The following is a 13,903-nucleotide window of genomic DNA, read 5'->3' as shown; positions in this document are numbered from 1 at the left end:
CAGAGGCACCGGGGGCTGCTCAGGTCTTCAGGGTTGGTGGAACAGGAGAACTCAGTTGCTCTTTTTGGGGACAGAGAGAGGGTCAAAGATGCCACTCTCAGACATGGCCTCAGTTTTGCTGAAAAATAAGGCACCAATGCTAACATAAGGTTGAATTAGCACAGAAGCCTGGCTGGAATAACCCACAGCCAAATCTGTCAGCAGCCTGTAAATGGTGATTCTTCCAGAACTACCTAGAAAGGTGACCAGCACCTAGAGCAGGGTGCAGCAATAAAACCCTCATTTCAAATTAACACATGGCCAGCCTGGCCTCTGCACAGCGATGCATTTGTGCAACCAGGAAAGAAAATCTTTGGAAAATGCTGTTCTGTTACAAATTGTCCATGCTTTAATTAAGGAGTCCTCATCAGAGAGGAAGATAACTGTGAGATACATGAGAGGAGGAACACACTTGATCTATAATGAGATCAGCTCTCAAATGAGGTCGCCCACCCATGCACCGCTTGTGCACGTGCAGCGGGAGCAGGAGCCAAGCACAGGGAGATGAGGCCAAGCTTTTGTAGCTCTGCAAATGAATGGGTCACGCTTTGGGTGGGGAGGGGACACGAGTTATGTGCTGGAGAACTTGAGGACAAGGGCAAATGTGTCCTCCCGTGCTCTCCTCACTGCCCTCTTAAAGGACAATTCCCTTATTCCTGTGCCTTGTGACAAAGGATCCTGGAACAGGCTCCAGGCACACACGGGCCAGTGCAGCATCCCCTCATGGAATTAAAACAGAAACTGAAAAACACCTTTCTGTCCCCTTGACACAGATTTAGGTACATAAAACCGAGCCCACCCTTAATATCCTTAAATCTTTAAATGACTCAGGATACTCTGCTTTTCTGGTCAGAAAAGTAGATCAGGTGTGACTTTAAATGCCAGGCACCAGCTCTAGGAAAAGAGTATTTAGAGCAGTAGGCTACAACTCAGGAGACTTTCAGCTCCTGCAGTGGCCACAGATTTCTGTGTCACCTAGGGAATCACCTGGGGCCACAGAAAAAACACAGCAAGTGCCCAAAGTGGGCTTAGAATTTCTTTGGACTCCAGGTGCCAGCAGAATGGATAGTCACTACTTCAGACTCCATGTAAACAGTTTCACCTGGGAAACCAAAACAGGTGCTAGGAGTTACCAGCACAAGAAATCACCAGCACTGTGAGAGCAGTCCTGGCATCTGAAACTGCAGGAAGACAGATCTTCACTAAATAAAAAATGTCATTGCATGATCAAGTGTCCAAGGTGAAACCTCCCAGGCTCCAAAGCAGACATGGACTGCAGTGAGCATGGCCTGGACACTGCAGAAAAACCTAAAGCTTGGTGCAGTGGGGCTCTGTCTTGGAGTGCAGAGCTGCTGGGATAGGCTTGGACGATGTTCCTGCAGCAGCAGCATCCCACAGACCATGAATGACAGGGCAAACATGAGCCAAGCCCCGTCCAACATTAAACAAGGCTCTGATTTCAGGCTGTGGGAGAGGGGCAGCACTCCTGGAGGCCTCGGCATCACCGATGGAGAAGGGGAAAACGCTAAGCCCGAGCACATTTCTCATGACCCTGAGACAGGAACAGCTTTATCCAAATCCCACTGAGAAACAAGAGTGCTACAGGCAATGTTTTAAATATTTAATGTTTACACAACACTCGGAATACAAATGACAAAGAGAAGGGAACTCCTGTCTCTGTGAGCTCCTCGGGGAGTTTTCTCTTCATGTGTGGTTTTCAGCTTGATTGATGCCTGCCCACACAGTGAATGGCAGCAGGGGACGTGTCCCATGTGCCCCAAAAACACCCATCCTGCTGCCACTGCACAGGGCCCTCACTGCCAGAGAATGGGGAGAAGCTGGGGAAGAATCGGCCTCAGCCATGGGCACACGGAGAAGCAGGATGGGCCCAGGGCCACAGATGGCTGAGGGAGAAGAGCCAGCCCCTTCCCTGGCCCCTTCCCCAGCCCTGTGCCCCTCTGCCCTCCCAACACCACAGTCACAACAGTCCCTATCCCAGCCCCTCAGTGATTTCAGCTCCTTTAGTCCCTATCCCAGCACCACCAGCTTTATTTCACTGCCAGCTCTGCTGATTCAGCTCGTTCCACATCTTCCCCCGGCCATCAGCTGAGGCTGCTCCAGCTTCTCATGGCAGGATCTCCATTATGGCTCCAGCTGAGCCCCACAATGAGCTCCATCACTACAGCTGCTCCCCCATTCCAACAACTGCTATCCCAACCCCACAGTGATTTCAGCTCCAGCCCCACAAGCTTTATTTCATTGCCAGCTTGGCTGTTTCCACTCCAGCTCCACATCTCCCCACTGCTGACAGGTGAAGCTGTTCCAGGTTCTCAGCAGGATCTTCATTTTAGTTCCAACCCCCCAGTCCCTACCCTGTCCCTGCCCCACAGGAGCTTCACCCCCAGCCCTACCATGTTTATGTCTTGCCACCTCTGCTGTCTCAGCTCCTGCTCCTCAGCTTCCCTCTGCCTCTGGCTAAAAGCTGCTTCTGGTTCTCACTCCAGCCCAGGGCTGTTGACAAGGACATGAATCAGTCACTGTCATCACTTCAGTATCTCCATGAGCTCTCACACCCATCCCAACAGGGGCTAACGAGACCTGACCTCCGACACACCCCTTCCCACAATCCCACCCCAGCCGGCAATAAGGGCAAGGAACAGCCACTGAGCCCCAGGTTCCCCATCCCAAAAGGTGCCCTTGGGCTGGTTCTGAGTCCCAGGAACACCACTGAGATTCCACCCCCAGCTTGTGCTTGACACCACTGGCTGGGCTGGAAGCCCCTGGGTAGCTCCTGCAGCCCTTGAGCTGCAGCTCCATCCCCCTCTCTGTGGGATTTATTTCAGCTCCACATGGGTTTGGGTCTGGCTCCAGCCCCTGGGCTTTACATCCCCTGTGGCCCCAGTCCTACAATCTTTATTTAATAAACACTATTTATTTAATAAGAGAATAAAAAATAGAATAAAAATACTCTAATACAAAGTATTGATAGAACATAAAAGCAACACAATAATGGAAGGAAACAACTTTATTGCCTTTACTTTTAATATTACTTCAAGCTCCAGATCCCCACAGTGCCTGCCTACCCCTCCCTTGCCTTTCCTTCCCCTCCCTTGCCATGTCTTGCCTTGCCTTCCCTACACCCCTCTTGCTTTGCCTTGCCTTTCCCACCCGTCCTTGCCTTTCCCACCCGTCCTTGCCTTTCCCACCCCTGTCCTTGCCTTTCTCACCCCATCCTTGCCTTTCCCACCTCTCCCTTGCCTTTCCCACCTCTCCCTTGCCTTTCCCACCCCTGTCCTTGCCTTTCCCACCCCATCCTTGCCTTTCCCACTCATCCCTTGCCTTTCCCACCCCTGTCCTTGCCTTTCCCATCCCATCCTTGCCTTTCCCATCCCTGTCCTTGCCTTTCCCACCTCTCCCTTGCCTTTCCCACCCCTGTCCTTTGCCTTTCCCACCCCATCCTTGCCTTTCCCACCTCTCCCTTGCCTTTCCCACCTCTCCCTTGCCTTTCCCACCCCATCCTTGCCTTTCCCACCCCATCCTTGCCTTTCCCACCTCTCCCTCGCCTTTCCCACCCCGTCCTTGCCTTTCCTACCCCATCCTTGCCTTTCCGACCTCTGTCCTTGCCTTTCCCATCCCGTCCTTGCCTTTCCCACCCCGTCCTTGCCTTTCCCACCCCTGTCCTTGCCTTTCCCACCCCGTCCTTGCCTTTCCTACCCCATCCTTGCCTTTCCGACCTCTGTCCTTGCCTTTCCCATCCCGTCCTTGCCTTTCCCACCCCGTCCTTGCCTTTCCGACCTCTGTCCTTGCCTTTCCCACCCCGTCCTTGCCTTTCCCACCCCATCCTTGCCTTTCCCACCCCATCCTTGCCTTTCCCACCTCTCCCTTGCCTTTCCCACCCCATCCTTGCCTTTCCCACCCCATCCTTGCCTTTCCCACCCCTGTCCTTGCCTTTCCCACCCCTGTCCTTGCCTTTCCCACCTCTCCCTTGCCTTTCCCACCTCTGTCCTTGCCTTTCCCATCCCGTCCTTGCCTTTCCCACCTCTCCCTTGCCTTTCCCACCTCTCCCTTGCCTTTCCCACCCCTGTCCTTGCCTTTCCCACCTCTCCCTTGCCTTTCCCACCCCTGTCCTTGCCTTTCCCACCCCATCCTTGCCTTTCCCACCTCTCCCTCGCCTTTCCCACCCCGTCCTTGCCTTTCCCACCCCGTCCTTGCCTTTCCCACCCCGTCCTTGCCTTTCCCACCCCGTCCTTGCCTTTCCCACCCATCCCTTGCCTTTCCCACCCTCGCATCCCAGGGCGATGCCGCCACCTCGCGGGCCCCGGGCTCACAGGAGGGAAGGAGGGAGGGAGGATTTTGTGTGTGTCCTTCAGGGAAATAAATCCTGGGGCCGTTCCCTCGCAGGGGTGTTCCCGGGCTTCTCCTCAGGCTCCTTCCCTCGCCGTGACCAGCCTGCCTGAAAAAATCACTCCAAGCGCCCGCTTCAAACGCTGCTGCTCCGGGGAACCGCAGGGATGGATGGCAGTGCTGCCTGGTCTGTCCCCACAACAGATCATTGTTGTCTCTGAGATGCCTTTGATTTCTCAAGGTGTAGAAATTTTTGTTATGTTTGTGGTTACGGTAGGCGGGGGATGGATCCTGTCCTGTATTCTTCAGTTTCTGTGACAGCTGTAGACAGGGGCAAAGCACAGCCCTTTCTGTGCCCTCTCTTTTAGGGGCTTTTTTAGCTCAGTGCTGTGCAGAGGGTTCAGTGCTAGTCTGGGACTGATCCCTTACTCCAACCCTTCCTGTCATTTATGCTTTGGGAGAAATATCAAAATTCCACAACGCAAAAGATGAGTGATCCAGGTTCAAAATGCTGTTGGTTGAGCAAAATCAGACACAACTGGATACACAGCTCTGAAAGTTTTCTGTGAATCTTGGTTAGTTTTCAGATTCAGCCTCTTGGGCTCTTCTTTGTTCCAACTGTTTAAATTAAAAAGAGTAGAGTAAACATGTAGGATTTAAGTCGAATCTCTGCTGGAAACCGCCCCATGTTTTATTAATAAATTGCCCCATGAAATGAAGTGAATAATAGATGAACATAGCTCTGGTGGGACACAAGAACCTGGCACTGGAGTGTGTGTGCAAGGTGATGGGCAGGAATTTATCAAGGTACGAACGGGCTTTGAGCACAAGGTGCTGAAGGTGTAGAAGACCTTGCACAGGAGCAAGTTCTGTTGTTTACTTGTGCTGTGTGGTTTGTCTTTTCAAAAAAAAAAGGCTGGCTCTGGGCTCTGGTTTGCCTGCTGGCGGTGCAGGAGGAGTCAGGTTTGGAAAGCAACAAATCTGGAGCAGGGGACACTGCTCAGGGGGTGTTTGCAGGCTGTGCAGGAGAGCAGTGAGGCAACTGGGGACACCAGGAGATGCAGCACAACCATGGATGGAAACCAGACCAGAGGAGTGCACACACCCACCGAGGAAGCTGCAGGGATCATTCAAGGCTTTCAGGTATGATGTTGTAAGGTTCAATGGTTCAGAGTAAGTGAGACCTCCTTTACAGGATTTTTTTTTTCCATTGCTTGTCATCCGTGGGGCTCATCTTGCTGCCTGTCCAAAGGAATTTCTGTTTCTGACAAGACTTCCAGCAAGAGCTCCTCCTCAGCCCAGACAAATCCCACACAATTCTTGGATTACGCCACTCACATCAAAAAGTTCTCATGGTTTCGCTCTGCACTGGATCAAAGCAAAGGCTGCTACTGTGAGAACACATCTTATAAGCTGTGAATATTTATTATCAGCTCACAGAGCGGAATTTTGTTGTGCTCCTGTGGGTTTTTTCCATGTTCTTCCCTGAGCTGTGCAAATGAATCGCAGTGTGTGTGTAATATATAGGCATCAGCTTTTTGTTATGCTTTAAACTCTGGTTTAAACTCAGTCAGGAATTGGAAACACATGGCTTTAGTATGTAGGGCTTTTTTACTCCTGAAATGGTAGAATTCTAGTGGCAGCTTCCAGGGGCATTCAGTCCAGATTTCAGCGTGCCTTCAAAAGGAGCTGGGGTAAAAGAGCAAATAGTCCTGCAGCAAACCTTGCAGTACAGAAATTTGTGATACTTCTTAATCATCTTCAGAGTATTTTGTGGATGTAACTCATCCCCTGAAATCCAATCTCCTCTGGGAGATTTGCTCAATAATAATAATGTTTAGGAGAAGGAATGAACTTGTTTGTAAACTTAGACCAGTTGTGCTAAAATGAGGATTAAACGGGGGAAGAAAATTGGGGAGAATGATGACATTTTTTAATGCATTTTGAAATGGTTCTTGTTCAAAAATTGGAATGCATTTACTAAAATACAAGTAAAAGCCACATAATGGCAAAGTAAAGGTGTTATAGTCCTCAAATGAGAAAAAATTCAAGTCAAATTAACCCAGATGTTTAGGATTTACCCAGAAGGAAATTGAGGCTGAGCAAAGTATGGAGAGAAGCTTGTTTTGCCAAAACCATTTTTTGTTGAAAATTTCTTTGTGCCCTACTTTTTATTTTGCCACAGCTCAGAGAAATGTATTATTTCCTGAGTTTTAAACTTTTCTAAACCCATAAAGTGATACCAATTCCTTTACTAGGACAGGGAGAGGAGAAGGATGAGTGCTGTGCAGCCTAAGAAGGAATGTAACTTTTTTTTTTCCATGGTGCACATCAATCTGTTTTCCCTACAAAAACACCAAACCAATCCTGCAGCTCTTGCCAAACAGCCTTATTTGCTTCTTTAGGAGTTCATTCACAGTTCCAGCCACAGCTGACAGTTTGTGTGTCAGGAGTGCATGAGGCTCTGCACTTTCGGTCAGCTCGGAGCTTTCCTGCTGTTCCTGGGACATCCCTGGAGGAGTTATCCCAACACACACCCCCTTGGAGATGTGCCTGGGGTACAGCCCGCAGAATTCCAGGTTAAGAAGCCGAGGGATCCGTGTTTGCAGGAGCCACTTTGGAGCTGGATGTGCCCCGAGCAGCGTCTGACATCAGCCAGGTGAGTGCCTGACTGGTGTTTACTGGGTTTTCACCTTTGTCACAGGGAGAAAACTCTCTGTGTGAACCATAGTGAGCACTTCAGCCAGCACGGGAGAAAATGCTTTGCATTACTTGTGTTTGTTTAATATTTAGTTCTCTCAGAAAGTCACAGCTCTGTGTTAACTCTGAGCCAAACTTTATTGCAGGATTTATTGCCAAAGCATGGGTGCTCTCCTTTCTTCTGGGATAACCAGTTTCATTCTACTCTTCTCTCTACAGGCACCCTTTACAGTTATTCCAAAGAAAGGGGCCAGATTGGTAAAGTGTCATTTGATCTCTGCTTGTATAATTCCATTTGCCATCCTGTCTCTGATCTTCCAAAATATTGTCAGTTCTCACCGTGGATTCTCTCACTGTGAAATTCAAGGGGGTGTTTTACTTTTTTTCGTTGTTATGGTTCTTGTGAAGGAGAGATTTTTGTACTGTATCTAAAATAATTGATCAGTGGATAGATAAAATAATGGAGTGGCCTGATAAGGAATTTCTGATTAATTTGCAGTCTCTTTTTTCTTAAGCTAACTTTTATGAAAAGGCAGAATGGAGAGGTACTGGAATTCTGAAGAAATCTGTTTCCTGTGGTTTCAGCACAAAACCTTGGCTTGAATGAATCAAGGGGTAATGCTGTTTGCATTTTCTTCAGAGCTTTTAATAGATCACTTGACTGGATTCATGTTAATTGTAACAACTGGCATCTAGTGTACTAAATTACTTTTTTTAAAAAAATCTAACTGGAATTGTACCTCTCTGATATTAACTGAAAATGTGTCTGATCCTGAGGCTGTACTGGGAGCCACTGATGGACAAGGTTTCTTGAAACATGGAGACACCTGTGCACTTTGGGAAATCCTGAAAGGAGCCACGGGCTTCTGTCTCTGCTTGCAATGGTCTTTAAGAATTTCAGCATTTCATTTCACCTGGAAACCAATCAGCTGGAGGCAAAAGTCTCCTCTGCTGCTAGCCCCATTGCTTTTTTAATCTTTGCCATTGCCTGAGGAGAGAGAGAAAATGGTTAAAAGTGTTTCACAGGCTGGGATAAACTCCCATGGGAAAGGCAAGGAGGGGAGGGAGGGAGTCCAGCCAGAGTTTATCCTCCCTGAATGTGTTCTGCCAGGCCTTGGAGTAGTTTTGACTATGAAATCAGCATTTTGACTATGAAATCAGCATTTGACTATGAAATCACATATTTAAATATGTGCAATCATATATTGATTTGTATTGATTTCAGTCAGTTCTCAAGCTGAGAAGATCCCACACACTTCTGACCATCAGCCCTACAAATCTGGGGTGTTGCTCATGCCAGATGCAGTTGTTCCCCCTTGGGCACAGTCACCTGCGAGGGCAGCTTTTCTCAGCAGCTGTTTGCTTCTGTACTCCCCTCCTGAAGGGTCAGAAGGGGTTTACTCTTTATCTCACCAGTTCCTGGTAGATAAGAGATAGAGAGGTAGGAGAGAAGCTGTGAAAATCAGTGCCAGGTTCTTGGCAGAGCTCCTGCTGCACTCCTGGGCTTAGGGAATGTCAGGCTTGGTCCTGAACCAGCACTCACCCTCTGCAGTGCAATCTAAATCCCAGCTCCCAGCTGAAGTGCCACAGAACCTCCCCAGTCCAGTGAGACCTGGAAGAAAAGCCTGGTTAAGCACTGTGCTGTTGCAATACAAGTGTTGTAATGAATTTTATGGTAGAAAAGCTTTGGTTTATAGCCTGAGGATTCTGCCAGGCCTTGATGCCATCCATGAAAGCAAACAGGTTGTGGCCAGTCCTGTTCCTGATGTCCAGTTACTCTCCCCCACATTCCTGCTCAGAGGCAATAGGATATGGGCAGATAGTCCCAGATGAAAATATGTGTTTTCCTCTCTCAATTTTAAGTGTGGCAAAACTGCACAGCAGAACAAGGTTGGCACCATCCTGTTTCTGTGAGAAGGCAGATGCTTGTATCTCCTTCCTGTAGCTAATTCTTGAGCTGAGCTAATGGAGAAACCTTTATATGCCTATAAAAGTACTGAGTTACAGAGGCCATAAAATAGTCAAACTAATCTTATTTTGTTGGAAAATCCAAATACTGGATGAAAGAAGGGCTAATGCTGCACAGCCATGGTATCCCCAGAGCCTAGAGCACAGAATAAACTTGGTATTTCACCCAGGCATGGAGAGCATTGCCATCCAAAACTACTGAGAAGCCCTGCCTCACGGTCATTAATACTGGACAGGGTGCTATTAAATTATCCTGTGCAGCAAATTTGATCAAAATTGAATATATTCATACTAATACACATCCACACAACACAGATTTAACATTGACTTTATACTTTTATATTGGCTTATGCCGAGGAAGAGAGGATATCCAGTCCAGCATAAAGTTAATGTATTGAGCTGTTTAGAGAATTTGAATGAGTAAGTTTCTCCAGAAGAGGTGCTTCTGCTGCAGCAGTAGCAGTGGAACAGCCAAGGTCATGACACCACAGTGTTTATGAAGTGGAAGCTTTTCAACTGCTTTAAGTTCCCCTGCACCCTTAATACAGATTTGCAAAGTCATTGCATCGTAAGGACCTGTGATCACTCTGCACAGCAAGAGAGAGCAATAACCTTTTCCAGCTGGAGCTCTGGAAGTTCCTTTAATTAGTTTTACAGAAAACCAGTTCAGAGTCATTTAAAGCTTTTGGCTCCAGGGCTGCTTTTTTGGAGGCACTCACGGGTTTGATTGTTCTGAAGCAAACTATGGAGACAGAGATGTTTGGGAAAATACGAAACTATGTTTGCAAACAGTGAAATACTTGAGTCCCTGTTTTGTTGTCACAGTCCAAACAGTGGCTTTGAGGTTTGGTGAGGAGTCAGTATTGAAGGAGCAGAGTTCAGAGCTGGGAGGTTTTTGTGTGTTGTCAAGACAGGCCCACAACTGCAGGTACCAAAGAGAAACCTGACAACCAGGTGTGGGTGGCTGTTGTTCCTGCTAAGGTGACAACTTGGTACGTGCAAATGGACAATAAGCTTAAAACTGGGTTCATACAATAGCAGAATGGTTTGGGTTGGAAGGGGCCTTAAAGCTCATCTCATTCCACCACCCTGGGCAGGGACACCTTCCACTATTCCAGGTTGCTCAAAGTCCAATCCACCCTGGCCTTGAACACTTCTCTGGGCAACCTGTGCCAGTTCTCAGGAAATCACTTCTTCCTGGAATCCAATCTAAACCTCCTCTATTTCAATTTAAAACAACTCCCCCTTGTCCTATCAGTGTCTGCCCACGTAAAAAGTTGCTCTCCCTCTCTTTTGTAAGCTCCCTTTAGGAGCTGAAAGGCTGCTCTAAGGTTTCTCTGGAGCTTTCTCTTGTCCAGGCTGGACCACCTCAGCTCTCTCAGCCTGGGAGGCTACCCCAGAGCATGGAATATGCTGTGTGCATCATTTCTGGCATCTCTCCATGGTCTTCCCAGATGGGGGCTCCTGAGCCAGCAGGAATGTGGGCCTGAGGCTGGGGTGGGCCTGATCTCAGGATCCACTTCTGGAAGAAGCAGTTTCATTTTCAAAGCTGTGTCCAACTGTGGCCTTAAATCCCACCTGGAAATGCACTTTGCGCATGGAAATTCCTCGGAGTCCTGCAGCTGGAACAGCAAAGTGGGGTGTGTGACAGAATTTATGTTACAACACACCAAGCTCCTCCTTGCAGAGGAGTTTCATCTGGCACTGGGGGCCCTCTGCAGCTGCTTGACCTCTGGGGCTGCAAGTGCTGGGTTTGGTTAAGAAAAACCCAGCCCTGCTGTGCCTGCACCCCTCAGGCTGGGGTGGGAGTGGGAGGGATGGCTTGGCTTGACAGCTGCAATAACTGCTCTGCCCGAGTTTTTACCCTGCATGTCACTTGGTTACACAGAGTTACAAAACTGGGCTGAGAAGAGGTGACTCCTGTTCAGGTTTGTGTATTTAGTGCATGAATTCAAGGGTAAGGAGGGGTGTAGTTATCCCTCACACTCCTGTCTGGACACTCAGTGCTGTTTTTGGTGGATCTCCGGTGTAGCAGCTGGAGGAGAGAAAGGTTAAGACAGGGAAATGTGAGTGTAAAGAAACTCTGTTGGATAGTTTAGCACTTGAAGCTTCATCTTAATGCCCTGGTGAAGACTTGGATATCTCAAGTGAATGTCCCTTTAATTTATGGCTCTCCTAAGGCCAGGAGGTGATATTTGCCCAGTGCTGAATGTGATTTAGCCGTGCTCCCGGCAGAGGAATCATCTCTGAGTATAAACTGTAAGTAAAACTGACATTGTTCCGTGGTCAGGCTGAGGAGGGGACTCTGCACCAGCTCAGCTTCGCTCTTCTGCTGAAACCCTTTTTCTAAAAGAATAGGAAACTCTCTGGGAAAACAGAGGGGCAGAGAAAGACTTAAAAGCTCAGAGGTTGGAATCTCAGTGACGTGAGACCTGCTGTACTTCTGCTGAGACCACGGGGGATTGGGTGATCTGTAGAGCTCGTCAGGGCTTTTTCCCCCTTCCCTTCTCCCCTGGAGTGGTCCCTTCTCTCTGCACAGTGGCAGAGTGTCTGTGAGCTGGCCTGCATTATTTTTAGGACTCACAGCTCATTCTGTACCACATGGCAGAGCAGGGAGCCCTGGCAGGGCAGCTGCCAAGCCCTGCACGGTGTTTCCTCAGCGCTGCAAGGTTGGAGTGGCAGCTGAACCGGGGTAAAGTTGTGGGTTTGGAGCAGGGGATGCTCTGCTGCTGTGTGTCCCCACTGGAGGAAGGAGTGTGGTTCTTAGTTTGGGCACTTCAGTCATCAACTGAGGGTCAAAAACCAGGAGCTGCTTCAAAAATAAACCTTGCAGTGGGAGCTAGGTCTGCCTCAGGCCATGTCCTGGTAGGTGAACACCCCAGGGGAGAAGGGTTCAGCTGTGCTCCTCCATCCACAGCGCCCAAACCAGCAGGCTGTTGTGTAGAAACTGCACTGACATTCTCGATGATGGAGGGCTCTCCAATGAGAAAGAGATACTTTTGATGCATTTAAAAAGGGCAGCTTTGGGTTCCTGTGAATGTGGATTCCTCCTGATTCTCCACATGGTGGTTGGACTTCAGTTCAGTGCCTCCTGGGTGGGAGTGAAACATCCAGCAGCCACGATGAGCAGCCCTAGGAGCCTGAGCCCCTAAAACACACTCCAGATGTCACAGGGAGCCTGGAGAGGGGCAGGATAAGAGAGCTGCAGGAGAAGCCTCCTCCTTGTTGGTGTTCCCCTCGTTGAGCACTGCTGTGCAGCCCAGGGTGAGGCAGGCACTGTTTTATCGTCTGTGCGTTGCCACAGAACATTCCAGGCTGTTGTGGAATGGAGTGTTAATCCTGGAAGGACTCATGTTCCTGTCTGGCAGATAGAAAGGGAGAAAGGGCAGGGGAATGAGGTCATGAAAGACCTATCTCAATGAATTAGGCAGTGACAAAACCCTCATTACCCAGGGGCTATTTTAAAAACAAACAGACTCAGTTTAGGATGTTAGATAGCTCATGGGGAATTTTTAATGATCAAGAATGCCAGTTATCATGAAATAATCTATATCCCACCCAAATTAGTCAAACTATTTTGTTGTGGTCCCTGAGGTACCCCTGTAAAATTGACAAGTTGTTCTGCACTTGAATTTGAAGAACTGGTTTGGGGGGGGGGGGGGGGAAAGCAAATCTATTTTCCCTGTCTTGGGAGGCAACCTGCCAAGTGAGAGGCCTTGTGACTTTTTTTTGAGGGAGATAAGTAACCAGAAAGTAACAGAATCCCAGAATGGCTTTGGTGGGGAGGGACCTTAAAGCCCATCCAGTCCCACCCCCTGCCATGGACAGGGCCACCTTCCACTATCCCAGGTTGCTCCAAGCTCCATCCAACCTGGCCTTGGACACTTCCAGGGAGGGGGCATCCACAAACAGTTTTCACTCACAAGAACAAAGACCATGATAAATTTGATGTTTCCAAGTGTTCCTCATTACTCTTCAGTTTTTCTCTCGCTGTGCTCACTTGCACACCTGCAAAAGCTTGGTTTAGCTTCCTGCAGATTCGTGGAATCTCATCCAATTCATGCTGCAGGTGGCTCAAGGAGTTCCAGCTGAGCTCACTGCAGCTGGACACAGCAAGTGGCTGCCAGGACAATGTGGTGCCATGCTCCAGAGCAGGATGTTGGTTAATTCAACCTGCATTTGTCTTTATTGCTGTAGGCAAGGAAGGGGAGATCCATCGTTAACTTTAACCTGTGTCCAGAAGGAAGAGGAGAGGAACTGACACACAAGAACTTTCCAGAGTAAGTTCAGATGCTCTCACCACTCCCTCTCTTGAAGCAGATGTAGCATCCCTCATGTCCTCCAAATTTCAAACTGAGTGATTTCAGTCAAACCTGAGTGATTTCTGTAATTGATTTCTCATTTGTAAAATGTTTTAAAGCAATTTATTTGAGCTCTGTGGGTGCGACTGTAGACTTGCCAAGTTTGATAGTCAGGATTCTGGGAGTTAAGGTCTGAGAACACATTGTTTGGGTTATTTGTTGCTGTTGTGCTTTTTTTAATACTTTTCGTTCTCATCAATTATTTGCAAATATTTTCTCCTTCGGGGAATTCAGTTTCCTGAAATGTAGCATCAAGTTCAAAGGCAATAGTACAAGCCAAAGTACTGTCACTTAAATTAAGATGGAGAAATGTGGAAATCTGCTTTTGGTTTTTTTAGGCATATTTGGAATGGATAGTTCAAGCTTTAGTGGCCAGAAGAAGAATGTAGGACAGAAAGATGGCCCAGCCCTTCACATGTGGTGCAGACTGAGAGCCAAGCCTCACTCTGCTACCTTTCCAATCAATTAGACAAAGCAAAATGTTGGCTTTG

General features: G+C 48.3%; 1 protein-coding gene across 7 annotated transcripts in view; it reads left to right on the top strand.

Annotated features, from left to right (window-relative positions):
- Positions 1 to 5,448: 5,448 nt before the first annotated feature.
- CAPN6 (calpain 6) overlaps positions 5,449 to 13,903 on the top strand; it is a 49,266-nt gene continuing 40,811 nt past the window's right edge. For 4 of the 7 annotated variants that reach the window (XM_069015644.1, XM_069015640.1, XM_069015645.1 and 1 more), the window contains exons 1-3: positions 5,449 to 5,526; positions 6,789 to 7,042; positions 13,249 to 13,331. The gene's annotated coding sequence lies outside the window, so the exon portion shown is untranslated. Of the gene's footprint in view, positions 5,527 to 6,788; positions 7,043 to 7,582; positions 7,699 to 11,235; positions 11,311 to 13,248; positions 13,332 to 13,903 lie in introns of those variants that run through there. The other 3 variants (XM_069015641.1, XM_069015642.1, XM_069015643.1) reach the window with 3 other exon arrangements.

Source organism: Aphelocoma coerulescens, chromosome 4A (genome assembly GCF_041296385.1).
Source record: "Aphelocoma coerulescens isolate FSJ_1873_10779 chromosome 4A, UR_Acoe_1.0, whole genome shotgun sequence".
Taxonomy (NCBI): domain Eukaryota; kingdom Metazoa; phylum Chordata; class Aves; order Passeriformes; family Corvidae; genus Aphelocoma; species Aphelocoma coerulescens.
Note: the sequence above shows the minus strand (reverse complement) of the source record. Positions and strands in the feature narration are given on the sequence as shown.